The sequence below is a fragment of the Fukomys damarensis genome, unplaced genomic scaffold, assembly GCF_012274545.1.
Source record: "Fukomys damarensis isolate Sample0158 unplaced genomic scaffold, DMR_v1.0_HiC HiC_scaffold_11, whole genome shotgun sequence".
NCBI classification, from domain to species: domain Eukaryota; kingdom Metazoa; phylum Chordata; class Mammalia; order Rodentia; family Bathyergidae; genus Fukomys; species Fukomys damarensis.
The window spans coordinates 46,830,057-46,842,980 of record NW_022900923.1 but is presented as its reverse complement, the minus strand read 5'-3'; the positions used below and the strand labels follow the sequence as shown (position 1 = coordinate 46,842,980).

Below are 12,924 nucleotides of genomic sequence, written 5' to 3'. Positions count from 1 at the left end.
TATATATAGACTAATAATAGCAGTGTGTAATGCATCGATAGCAACAACAGCTTTTCCAGGTTCTGCAGTCATCTGAGCAAAATTATAGATATTCAGCACATTCCATTAAAAAAAACCAAAACCAAACCAAACAAAAAGAAACAGAAAAGAATAATATCCAGAAAACAGCAAAGTTCTGTTGCTGTTGTGGTACCTGGCACCATTTTTTTTATTAGCAACTTAATCATTATCTGGAAAGAGAATATTCTAGAGTAATATCATTAAATGTAGCTCTGATAAAGCGCAGTCCCTACTATGTATCATAAAGCAGGTATAAGATACTTTACATTCATAAAGGTATGATACACTACCGTCCTACATCAATAATACTAGAATCAATTTTGGTTTGAAATTTACTTTGTCTGCCAATAAGATTGCTGCCCCTGTTTTTTTCTGGGCTCCTGTCACATGGAGAATTGTTTTCTATCTTTGCACTTTCAGTCTCTGGACTTCTTTATGCACTAGGTGTGTTTCTTGTATACAACATATTGTTGTATTTTGCTTCTTATTCCATTTTGCCAGTCTATTTCTCTTGATTGGTGAGTTGAGGCCATTGACATTGCTGGTTATAACTGATATGTACTGACTTATTATTGACATGTTATTGGCCTTTTGTTGACTCTTTTTACTTTTTCACCTTCTCCTTTTAATTTCTTGCCTTGCCTATTTGATTTGCTCTGTTGGGCCTCATAGTGTTGTTGCCTTCATTGTCTTTTTCTAGGATCTTGTTTAGAATTCCTTGTAGTGCTGGTTTGGTATTCATGTAGTTTCTCAGGTGTTCTTTGTCATGGAAGTGTCTTATTTCCCCATCCATTTTGAAAGAGAGTTTTGCTGGATACATCAGTCTAGGTTGGAGGTTGTTCTCTTTTAGTACTTGAAATATCTCATTCCAGGCTCTCCTTGCCCCAAGGGTTTGTGTTGAAAAGTCTGCTTTGATTCTGATGGGCTTTCCTTTGTATGTGATTTGTTTCTTTTCTCTTACTGCTTGTAGTATTTTGTTCTTCTGTTGGGTTTCTGGGCTCTTGATTATTATATGTCTAGGTGTAGTTTTTTTTTATTGTAGCTAGTTGGGATCCTATATGCCTCAGTTATCAGAATGTCAAATTCTTCCCCTCTGTTTGGGAAGTTTTCTGTCATTAATTCTGCAAACAGCTTTTTTAAGTCATTTGTATTTTCTGCTACTTCATGTATTCCTATCAGTCTTATGTTATTCTTCTTTGCATCAATCTAGGAGTTGTTGGATCGATTTCTCATGATCCCTTACTGTTTTTAAGAGACCTCTCTTTTCATGGTCACTGACTGCAATCTTATCTTCTATATCTGAGAGTCTATCTTCGCATTCTTTTATTCTGTTGCACACACTTTCTATGGAGTGTTTAATCTCCTGGATATCCATTTGAATCTGTTTTATGGATTCGATTTCTTTCCTATGTTGGGTGTTTATTTTTTCCATTTCTTTCTTATGCTGGGCCTTCATGGCTTGTATCATGGTCCTGAGCTCAACTATTTTTTTGTCAGTTTCTGCTGTAGAGTCTCGAATCACAACTTCTATTTTGTTCACTATCTCTATGGTTATCTGGGAAATTATTTCTGTTTTGAATTTTTCTAGAGCCTGATTGATCTGTTTTGTTACTTCGTGCTTTGAGTGAGCCTGATTGATCTGTTTTGTTACTTCTTGTGCTTTGAGTTCAGGGTGTCCTGGTGGTTCACTATTGGCCTTTTCATCCTCATTTGGCCTACTGTTTGCCATTGATGAACTGGAAGTCTGTCCTTGTGTCTTGCTTAAGTGTTTTCTCATTTTTTATTTTTGTTGTCAGACTGTCCTTGGTTTAATCTCTGGATTATCACCCAAATCTTCCTGATATATTTGTGCCCTAGCTTCTGTGTCTTTAACGACCCACAGACATTCTCATCTTCATAACATCAGAGAAACAGCTCATCAAATCATCCGCAATGCTTTATCCCAACTGATACAATCAGCAACACATTAAGATCAAGTACAACTTGGACATTGACCACCTATGATAGTCACTAGTCTATCACCCTGAAATCATTTGAATTAAATTGAAATCAAGAAGCAGTCCAGAACATGTCTGCAGTGAACAAAATTTCAATATAGTGTATTTACCATTTAATGGCTCAGAGTGAGGATGCAAGACCCCTGATCTCAGTTGGCTGATGGCTGAACCCCACGACGCTGACTGACCTCAGGCTCCAAGGCCCAGATTGAGTTCCCCAACCTTCTGAATGGTTGAACTCCACAACGTTCTATTACAAGTTTCCCCCGCCCTTTCTTTAAAGATGTTCGAAGTTGGGAACTCAGAAAAATACCCCTGATGACCACCTCCGCCTCTGCAGAGTGGGACCGAAGACTGACACAGGAGATCTGAGAGTGCAGGAGGTGGGGGGACGACTTATGGGGGTTCAGGGGCACCCGCGTGGCTACCTTCCCGGCACTTGAGCGATGGCGGCTGGATCGGGAGCAGGCATGGCTCTCCTTCCTGCGGTGGCTCAGGGCCCAGCCTACCTCCTAGCCCCGAATCTCTCAAGCTTATCCCCATGTCACCTCCTCAGAGAGATTTTTATTTTCATCCTTTCTGAAGTGTACATCTTCTTGAGACTCCCTCAGTATCATGTCATCCTGTTTTTAAAAAAATATTCTGTAGTGTTGAAATCTGTAGTGTTCAGGTTTAGTGTTTATTCTTTATCTCCAAGGACAGGGTTTCATCTCTTTTGTTTGCTTCGGTATCTTCTTTTACCTAGCGCAACACCTTGTACAAAGTAAGTGCTCAGTAAGTATTTTGAGGAGGAATGAGTGCAGGCTGCTGTGTGTTAATCCCAGGGCAGATAGGCTGGTGTGGGTTTTTGTCCTGCCAGAGGCTGTCCTGTAGGCTGGGCTGGGAGAAGGAGTTTCCTTCCCAGAGGGCAGGCTTCCTATGCAAAGAGGGAGGCCCTGGCTCCAACAACCAAAGGCTCTGGGCCAAGGAGGGACACGGCAGCAGGAATGTGCCACGAAGTTGGGTGGATTCTGGGGATAGCAAAAGCTAATAATTGCTTTTAGATTATAATTTCCCTGAATCACTTCTACATTTTCAGTAAAGTTTCTTACATACAGCAGCTGTGTGTTTTGTCTTTCGGGTACTGGAGAAAAGGCTGGGGTCCATGCTTTGCACTGAGGGCTACACTGGGCTGGAGGGGTTGGAGCCAGCATAGAGGAGACCAGCATGAGGAGGCTGGGGAGCTTTTAGGACGGCCACGATGGGTTTGCATGTGAGAATCTCAGCTTGGAACTCTAGGGTCGAAGAGGAGAGAGTGATCCTGACAGGCCGAAGAAGTCGAGGTCATTCTGGTTGCAACACTAACGAACTATTTGGTAATTATGTGTCGCTGTCTGGGTCCCATGACACAGCGGTCCCCTGTGAACTGGCTGTGCCAACTTGTTTACTGCTGAGTGTCTGGCACTGGCTGGGCACCCAGTAGATACTGTTAAGTGAATGAATGGTTCTGGGTGCTGTGCGATTCTGGGGTAAAAGTCAGACAACATGCTGACACGTGACCAACTGGAAGAAAGGTCCAGGCTCGGAAAGTGAGGACCAGGCAGAAGCTGAGAGTGGAGGGTGTCAGGGGGCATCAGACCTTGCTTCAGGGTCCTCAGGACCACTACAGGGGTGACACAAACAGCAAGGTCGCACACGAAGCAGACTGGAGGCACAGAGGGCCGTGGGTGGGGTGGCTTCCCTTCAGTGCTCGTGTCAGGCTCAGATGCTGTTGGCCCCTGGTTGCTCTGGGCATTGCTGGGCCTCCTGGGCATGTGTAGGCATGTGTTTGGCTTGGTAGTCAGGGCCAGGGCATGTGTAGGCATGTGTTTGGCTTGGTAGTCAGGGCCAGGCTGGGTGGGTCAGGAACCCCCAGGGGGCCTGTGATCATGGACAGCACAGAGACAGGCAGTGGCTGACAGACCCTGCGCTCCGCAGGTTCGATTCTGGGAGAGACAGCATCCTCACAAGCTGATGGACCTGGCACAGAGAGACCCTCTGTCACCTGTGCCTTCTGCTCTACCAGATCCAAATGCTCTTCTTTCTCTAAGGTTATAAATGCTGGGCTGGATCCACGGCCCAACCCTAAAAGTGTTTAAGTTCCAAGTATCACATTAGCATCAAACTGAGTCCTGGTCTTGTCAACCCAAAGCACCAGCGATGGAGATAGAATAAAAATTGCATTTATCTCAAGGCTGTGTGGATTTGGAATCTGCTGATGAGTGGTTCTCAGATTCCTTCCAATTCTTAGAGCAAAAAGTTTCTTTCTCTAGCAAGATGGAGTTGAAAAAGAGAGAGAGCGGAGAGGAGAGAGAGAAAGAGAGAGAGAGAGAGAGAGACAGAGAGAGAGAGAGAGAGATCTTCATGCCATCATGTTCCTCAAGAAATATTTGTAACTCAGGTTTCCCTAATTAATCAGTACCTTTCTTGAACACCTACTTAGTGTACAAACATTGAGCTGTACCCTCGGACATCCTTGACCTTGAGGAGTTTATGTTACCTGTTCAGGGACAAATCACAAAATGATTGCACGTGAGTAGACGTAAGTGTGCAAGTTTGAGATTTTAAGGAAAAGATTCACAAAACTGAATGGAACTGACTGCTAACTGAATCATACAGATTCGTTTGCTGCCAAAGTTTGAGAAGAATTTATCAGAGGTGCCCAAGTTCATGAATTAGATCTGCTTCTTGTGCAGGATTTTGCTAAGGCAAAGGCAAGTGAGTGGCTGTGCAGACAGCAGAGCTGTGTGGCTGGCGCTGCGGGAAGGGAGCAGGCATTCAGACCACAGCACTTGGGAGAGGGGCGCCCTGTGAATCAGGCCCGGGGCGACTTTCACAGCTGGACTCTGGCTTGGGGCTTTGGCCTTCAGCGGGGAGAGGAGGAAGAGTACACAGGACAAAGTCCATGCCAAATCCAGCTCACCGTGAAGGGCACACAAGCCAAAAGTAACAAAGCACAGGAGGAAAAAGTGCAAGGGTGTGTGTGTGTGTGTGTGTGTGTGTGTGTGTGTGTATACGCATGTGTGTTGTAAAGATGGCACAGATTTAGGACGAGTGACCTGCTTCAACAGTGCTTGGCTTGAGAACCAGTTGTGAAGGTCCACACTCTGGCTGCGGGCTGGGAGTCGTCTGGGAGGAGCCGTCTGTGGGCTGTGAAGCACCACCCTGCTCTTCTCCAGGCCACGGGCCGTCCACGCAGCTCAGGAAGCCAGCTCTACCCAGGGCCTCCAGAGCGTGTTCTCCCCACGCCATTTCCCTCCAGGTTTCTCTTGGATCCAGAGACGACTTGACTTTTCTCAGTCACTGGGTATCTTCATGTAGAGTTTACTGAGCCACTGGCAGGGACACTTGCAGAAGCTCACCAGGACACAGCACACTGAGCTGCAACCACAGCGGCCAGTTTTCCACTGAGCCTGGGACTGAAGGGTTCCTGGAACATGGGACTTTGAGTGCTAAAGTGAACAGAGTCCTGGTCAAACCAGATATACTGGAATCTTCTCTTTGAGGGTTTACCCTCACCACCAGCCTCTCTTCCTTTAGCGACTGGAGTGGCATATAGGTCTCCTAGACTGGTTCAGGAAATCTAGAATGTTTCACCACAGCCCGTTTCTGCCAGTCTCTTTGTGGCATCACATTCTGCAAATTATTCTGCATGACGTTTTCTTTCAGGCAAGCAGATTGCCTCAACTTGGGAGGCCAAAAGTTGTGGTAGCAAGAGGCTTTCGAAGCTTGAGCTCAGTGGTTGAATTCTGGTCTTGCCATGTGCTGGTTGCATTAGACCACACTGCATTCACCAAGTCCTGCTGTGGTTTCCTCCCCGCACGTGTATCAGAGTGACTTTGAGCTCTGGGAGCAGTTCTGGCCAGTGGAGCCCCAGCTGAGTTGGGTGAGTCGTTCTGTGGCCGAAGCATGCAGTCATAGGACAGTCCCCAGCGGCCTTCGCTTCCGGGGCCCTGTGTCCAGCTGGTGCGGCACAGATGGCAGAAGCCACTGAGTGCCTGGTGGAGCGGAGCCTCCACGCTGCTATGTGTGTTACTTTGTGTGAGCAACAATCACTCATTGTGCTAATCTGAGATTTTATGGTTAATTTATTACCGCAGCGTATCATGGCCCAACGCTCACTGTAGGGCTCCGGGTGAACCGCAGGCCCTGAAGCTGTGAGACCAGGCTGGTCATCCGCGTCTCCCTGCGAGCCACCGGGAAGGGCTGCAGTGGTATTGAGGTGGTGCTGTGTGACAGTGGAGCCTGGGGCACAGCAAGGGCTGCAGCCGAGGCACACTCTCTTCTGGTATTTGCAGAAGGTTCACAGCTATTTCTTTGTGGAGTGGAGCTTAAAGGCATGAGCACCACTGAGGAGCGTGTGCAGTCCCGCTGACGGAGGCACACACCCCTCTGTGGTCCGTGACGAAGGCCCCGGCCGGCAGCTGCTGTCAGTGCCTCTGGAGACCAGGCCACCCACATGCCCTGCCAGGCCGCAGTCAGCTGTCTGACAGACAGGTGAAGGGGACGGTGTTAGGCGAGTGGGAAGTAGGGCCAGGGAGAACAACTCACTGTGAGCCAGCTTGCCAGATCTTAGCAAATAGGTCAGGAAGCCCGGTAAAAGTCAAACTGTGGATAAACAACGAGTAATGATCCAGTATAGGTAAAGTACCCGGTGCCACCTCCCACCGCCCACGTATTCCTAGTTCACCTGAGACTCAGAGGTGCCTGGCATTCCTGCATCTTCTGTGGCAATGCCCCACACTGGGAGCTTGGGATTTCTCGTTGGGCACAGTGCACATACATGAGAGGCAGCTGCAGTGTCACCATCATACGCGTGCACGTGTATTTACACTGGAACTGTGCGAGGTGGCGATACGCATTTCCAAGTGAGCAGTGGGGAAATCAGAACCCGCCGGCCTTATCCTGGAGAGACCACCTTGAGCAGGGCAGGGATTTTAGCTTCCCCCTTCTCTCTCCGTCCAGACAGGCATCGGCAGGAAGGCCGGTGCTCCAGCTACCGGTCAGCGTCTGCCTCCCCGCTGGCCGTCTTCCCTCCACGCAGGGCTGTCAGCCCACTGCTTTACTGAGGAACTCTCCTGACCTAATGCTGCTCACGACCCCTAGAAAAGAAAAACCACATCTTGCAAAAATCTGCAGCCGTGTAGAAGACTCAATGCAAACTCTCAAGAGTCACTGTGTCAGTTGATGGAGGACTCAGGGAAAAGCCCAGGCAGCAGGAGGGAGGGTCATCAAGGTACTGGTTGTGGACACAAGTCCTGCATCTTACTGTTTCTTCACTGTCACTGTTCCACCAAAGTACGCTTGCTGTGGGAGATGACGGAGCAGGGAAGCAGCAAGAATTGGAAGATACTGACATTTTTGGATAGTATCTCCCTGAATAGTTTTTTCCTTTAGAGTTAAGTAGACTTTACGCCAATTTGCCCACCTAAAAGCATCTTATAAACATTTCCACAGCTATGGAAACCTAATTATCAATATTTTCAATCCAGAGGTGCTCAGGTTTGAATTCTGTGCATCCGGCTGTGATGGGAGCCCGGCCAGGCTCTGCTCTGCAGAGACAGAGGCTGGAGAGGAAGTGCTGGCCCCTCGTGAGCTCATGCAGAGCAGTCCAGACTGGCCCTGACCGCGACCCCTATCTGGTGCTGCCCTCTTTCCCTATCTCTTGAAGGCCACTTGGCTCCTTTGCCCTCTGCCCTTGTGTTTGTAAACATTCCCTCCCCTGCCACCACCCTCCTCCTGCTGGCCTGAGGCCAGGTGTGGCCCCACCCCCAGCCCAGGGAGCGCTGCTCAGGGGCTCTGTTACCTGGGGTCCAGGTCATGGCCCTCTGGGAGTTTGCCACCCTTAAGGAATAAGGAGGACATGCAAGGGGTCCAGGACTCCCCCAGGGTGGAAGGGGAGCTGCTTAACCTGGCAGGAGAGTTATTAAACATCCTTGGAGGGGCCTTTGCCCAGCCGGCTTCGCTGAGGATCGTGCCTGACTTGTTTCCTTTACCATCACCAGGTATGAGGTGGATTTGTCACAATCCCTTCTGCAGGAATGGGGCTCTGGAAGCCAACAGGGGAGTCCAGAGCAACCCAGCTGTTGAGTGTGGAATGGGAACTGTACCCACCCGCAAGGTCTCACTGTAAAGTCTGTCCTGAGTCCCCCCTGAGGACAGAGCACCCAGGACTGCAGGGGCTTTGCTGGTCCCAAGCCTGGCTGGGCCTTGGGCCCCTCTAAGGCTCTGTGAGTCCCAGAGACCCCTGGTGATGTCCGGCCTGGCCTCGGTAGGTGACATTCCAAGACTCTGCACAACCCTGAAGGGCAGCCTGGGTCAGAAGTGGTTGGCAAGTGACAGGTGAGGCATGCAGGGGGGCTTGCCGGGGATTTAGTCATTTTGGTTTTTGGGGTTTTGTTGTTGTTGTTTTACACTGGGGTGAAAGCCAGGCCTCGTGCATGTGAAGTGTATGTTCTACGAGGAGCTACAGTCAAAGCCCCAACTTTCCAAGCCTGTGCCTCTGTTGAGCTGCAGAAGTGGCTGTGGCTCAGATTGGCATAGCTCGCAGCACGGCCACGGCGGAGGCGCTGATTCAAAGCTGCTTGGAGCTGCTGCTCCCAGATGGGCAGCCAGATGCCCCTGCCACCTCCCAGCAAACCGCAAGATGATTATTTCTTCCTACTCAGCTCTCAGATGCCACTTTGAACACAGGGACTTGTAGTTGTCTCGCAGTGACCCTTTTGTAGCCACATTTAGGGTTTTACAGTCCTGGGGGAGCCCTGTGATAGCACAGGAAGCAAATGTCAGGATGCAGTGGCCCCCAAGCACACTCCATCTCCCCTCCCTGGGTGCTGACTGCCCAGGGGTACATGCTGCCTCCAGACAGGTGTCCGTCTCTGTCCTCAGTGAGGCTGGGCCGTGGCGGCGCGGCAGCTCCACACAGCAAATCCTTGGCCAAAGTTCACTGAATCTGGATGCAGTTCTGGAGAACCTAATTCCCAGAGGTCCAGGGCAGAGCAGAGTGGACGGGAGGGTGGAGGGTGGAGGAGCAGCATGGACATGGCCCGCCTGTGTATTCCAGGGATGTGGGGATATGGGAAGGGGTGGCGGTGTCAGGAGCTTCTGGTGTTCCTCCCTCTTTTCAGGGAGCTGGCCAGCGCTGGGCTGCCACGCTGCAGGTGACCCGGGGCTGTACCTCTCAGGAGGTGAGCATCCTGGAGCACTTAGGGACAGAGCAGAAGGAGCAGGGATCCCGGGGCAGCTGGGAGCCTGACCTTGGGCAGGGCATCCCCGTCCCTGAGGAGGGAAAGTGAGTCATCCTCTCCACGCGCCCCTGCTGGGCGTCTCCCCACCTGCCCTGCCAGTGTGAGGAGGTGGAAGCCGGCCCTCGGGAGGAGCCTGGAGGTGTCTGTCCCAGGTGTTTCTGCAGCACAAGCACCACCCCTGGAACCCCAGCCAGTACCAGGCTCCCAAGACTGGAATGAGGCCGCCAAGAGGTTTCGAGATGTCACTATTGGCACTGTGTGGGAGCATGAAATCCTGAGTCTGGGAGACTCGCCTCACGCTGTGAGGGCAGAGACAGAAGCTCAGAGGTGGGGACATCTCCTGCAGCCCTTAGGAACAGGAGAGAGCGGAGCTCCAGTCATCAGGAGAGGGAAGGAGGAGCAACGTCACTGGGGCGGAGGCCTGGGCTCTAGTCCTTCCCGCAGCTGGCCCTGCTGGACCCTGGCTCTCACCTGTATGTCTGCACTCCAGGCCCGCCTTCCTGCTTCCTGGGGAGGCCCTGCCTGAGGCCCCACTGCTTACCAACCGGGGAGCGAGGCCACGCCTCCTCAGTCGCGTGTGCATCTCCAGGGCCCAGCCCCGCAGGACAAGGCCCTGAGCACCTCGGCGGGTGAGCCTGAGCCTGAGTCACGGCCAGGCAGGGGCTCTCTTCTCCTCTGTCCACCTTTCCTTCTGCCTTCATCGTCCTTCCGCCCCCGTCCCTCCACTGCTCACTGGCCAGACCTCAGCTGACTGCCCTGGCAACTTGCCCCGCAGAAGCTGTAGCTTCGAATCCCACCCCCGTTCCGTTAAGAGACTCAGCCAGGAGTGCAGCAGGGAAGGAGGATGCGGCGCAGACATCTCTGTTGGCTGAGTCAGGGCAGGGCATGAGTCTCCGCTCTTAGTAACGGTGTGGTGCACCGCCTTGTTGGAGATGCAGCTTCATGAACAAGACGGGGCTCATTAAACCGCGTAGTTACTGACACTACAGTGTGAATCCATGCATTCCACGAATATGAGATACCCGCTGTGTGCCAGCCACTTGGAAAACAGTACTGAACAAAACAGACAATAATCCCTGCTTTCCTGAACCCTGCATCCTTGCTAGAGGACAGGAAATAAACATGACAGGTAAACTGTGTAATTGGTTAGAAGGTGCTAAAAATATAAAATTTAAAAAAATAAAAAACCCACCAGTACCGTGGTAGGTGGGTTAGGAGTGCTAAGGTTAGCAAACAGTCCCGCCTGGCGGGGAAGCTGTTTGTGATTTTAAGTGCGGCAGTCAGGGTAGCCTCATGGAGAAGCCAGGGATTTGAACAAAGATGTACAACACAGTAGTAGGCTGGGGATTTAGCTCAGTGGTTCCCTGCCTGCCTTGCAAGTGCAAGGTCCTGAGTTTGATCCCGTACCTCCCCCGCAAAACAAAACGAAACACAGTGATAGCTTTGCAGCTGTCCGGGAGATGAGCATCCAAGTGGCAGGCATAGCTGATAGGCCTGAAATCAGAACATTGGCAACTTGAAAGCACAGCAAGAGGCCTGTGCTGGGAGAGGGCAGGGAGCAGCAGAGGCAGGCAGGGAATGGGCTGCAGGACACTGTAGGTTGCACAGATGCGTGGTAAGGGCTTTGGGCTTGACCCGCGATATGCGTGTGCATGTGTGCGTGCACATGTGTGTACCTGTGCGGGGTTCTGGATAGGGAGTAAGTGGCCTGTTGGTTTTTTACTTTGGCTGAAGACTCTGGAGAGGCTGTTGCGGTTCCCGGGCACACAGGCTCAGCCAGGGGGCAAAGCGGATTCTGTTTCCTTCGGCAGGAGGCTAACAGAAGTTGCTGGTAGTTGGTGTGGATGCAAGAAAAACAGGAGTGGGAGGTAGTGTCACCACCATTTCCGGGGCAGGAGCTCCTGAGCTCCATGGAATCGGGTGAGCACTTTGGAGCGGGGGAGACTGGGGCAGAGGGGCTTGGCCTGTGTCCCCTGCTCTCCTTAGCCCTGGTTGGACCCTAGGAGAGCCATGGGTGCTGGATTAGGGTGCTCCTTTCTGAACCCCTCCCCCCCGGGCTTGCGCTGGCTCCCGCACTTCTCAGGCCACTGCACTCTGACTTGGAAGCAGTCGGTACCCCTGTCCCACAGCACAGCTGACGTTTTCCTTCTGGGAAGCCAAACCAGCAGGGCCTGCCCTGGCTTGTGCGTCTGAGACAAGGAAGGCTTACTTAGCCGAGCTCTGGGTCTCGGTGAGGGAAGGGAGAGTTAAAGGGTCCCAGCCACTCCTGCTGAGGCTGCTGCTGCCTGGCTGGGATTGCAACACCGTTCTGTTCTGCTGAGTTAATTATTATCGGGCTCTTTGTCACATCCTCTGCTGGTTTTCCCTTTGCATTCAGGGAGTGGACGGAGGGTGGGAGGTCTCAGAAGGCAGGAGTGTCAGAGGACGCTTTTCCGTGGAGACCTAGGGATCTCTGAGTTCTACAGGGGCGGGCAAAGTGAGGCTGTTTGCATGATCTCTGATTGCTGAGCTGAGCCAGATTTCATGGGCTGCTTACTGCGAAAAGGCAGCATTTATCACAGTATTGGTTATGCATCTAAAGGCAGTGCTGGAACAGGGAGAGGGTCCCCTTTGCACTGCAGCTTGGAGGCAGTCGGGTTCCAGTGTGATGCCAGTGTGGGCGCCGTGGGGCCCCGACAGGGACCAGGTAGCCTCTGGGAGCCCTCGGAGCCAGCCTTGGAGAAGAGTTTTCTTTGAGAAGGCCAGTAAACCTGGACCTGCTTCTGCCTGTGCAGCGGTTCTAAGTCCAGGGCCAGGAGCTACAAAGGGAGCTGTGTTTTCGGGTGTGGCAGGGCCTGCGGGGCTGCTGTGATTATTAGTCCAACAGTGCCACAGCCTTCCCTCCACCTTTGCGGTCAGGCAGGTCTGTTTTCCAACCCTCCAGGCGGGCATTCCTGCCCGCAGGGTGGGGCTGGGAGCCCCGCTTGACTGCAGCTGGGCAGTGACTCACAGGCAGTTACCTGTCCTTGGGCTGCCTGCCAGCCCTGTGAGGTGAGGTCCTCTTCGTTCCTGTCAAACTTCTCTTGGGTGAGCTTTGACCACCTTCCTGATCATGTAAGAATCCTCCAAATTCCCCAAGAATCCAGGGTCACCCATGGTTTTCTCCAGCAGAGGAGTCTTGTGTTTTCCAGACTGCTGGACACCTGAGTCCTCTCAGGCCAGTAGCGTGTGTGGGGCTTTAACACTGGGTTCGAACTCTGGTCTTGGTGCCTCTGCTTGATCTGTCCGCCCTGTCCAGGACACAGAGGGAAGCTGGCCCCTCCCGGCCTTGGGACAGTGCCAAGTGCAGTGCCTGGGGGCAATGCAGGGCCTTCTTCCCACCACACACATCTGCCTGGTGCTTTCTGTTTGCAGCGGCCCCTCCAGCCCAGGCAGGCGGACCCTGGAGCTCGCCCAGTCGCGTCTTGGGGTGGGGTGCGTGACGCCGGATGGGCGTGACGCCCGCTGCTGGATTCCTGGGACCGCCTGCCCGGGGCTACGCCCAGCCAGGAGTCTCCAGAGGTGAGGCTGCTGTTTAAAGCCTCGGTGCCAAGAGGAGACCCCACATCTCAAGGAAACCCTCC

General features: G+C 52.0%; 1 protein-coding gene across 10 annotated transcripts in view; it reads left to right on the top strand.

Moving 5' to 3' along the window:
• CUNH1orf74 (chromosome unknown C1orf74 homolog) overlaps positions 1–12,918 on the top strand; it is a 123,305-nt gene extending 110,387 nt beyond the window's left edge. For 9 of the 10 annotated variants that reach the window (XR_002024996.2, XR_002024995.2, XR_004516693.1 and 6 more), the window contains one exon: positions 12,716–12,918. The gene's annotated coding sequence lies outside the window, so the exon portion shown is untranslated. Of the gene's footprint in view, positions 1–11,133; positions 11,243–12,715 lie in introns of all 10 variants that reach the window. The other variant, XM_033762240.1, reaches the window with a different exon arrangement.
• The last annotated feature ends 6 nt before the right edge of the window (positions 12,919–12,924 follow it).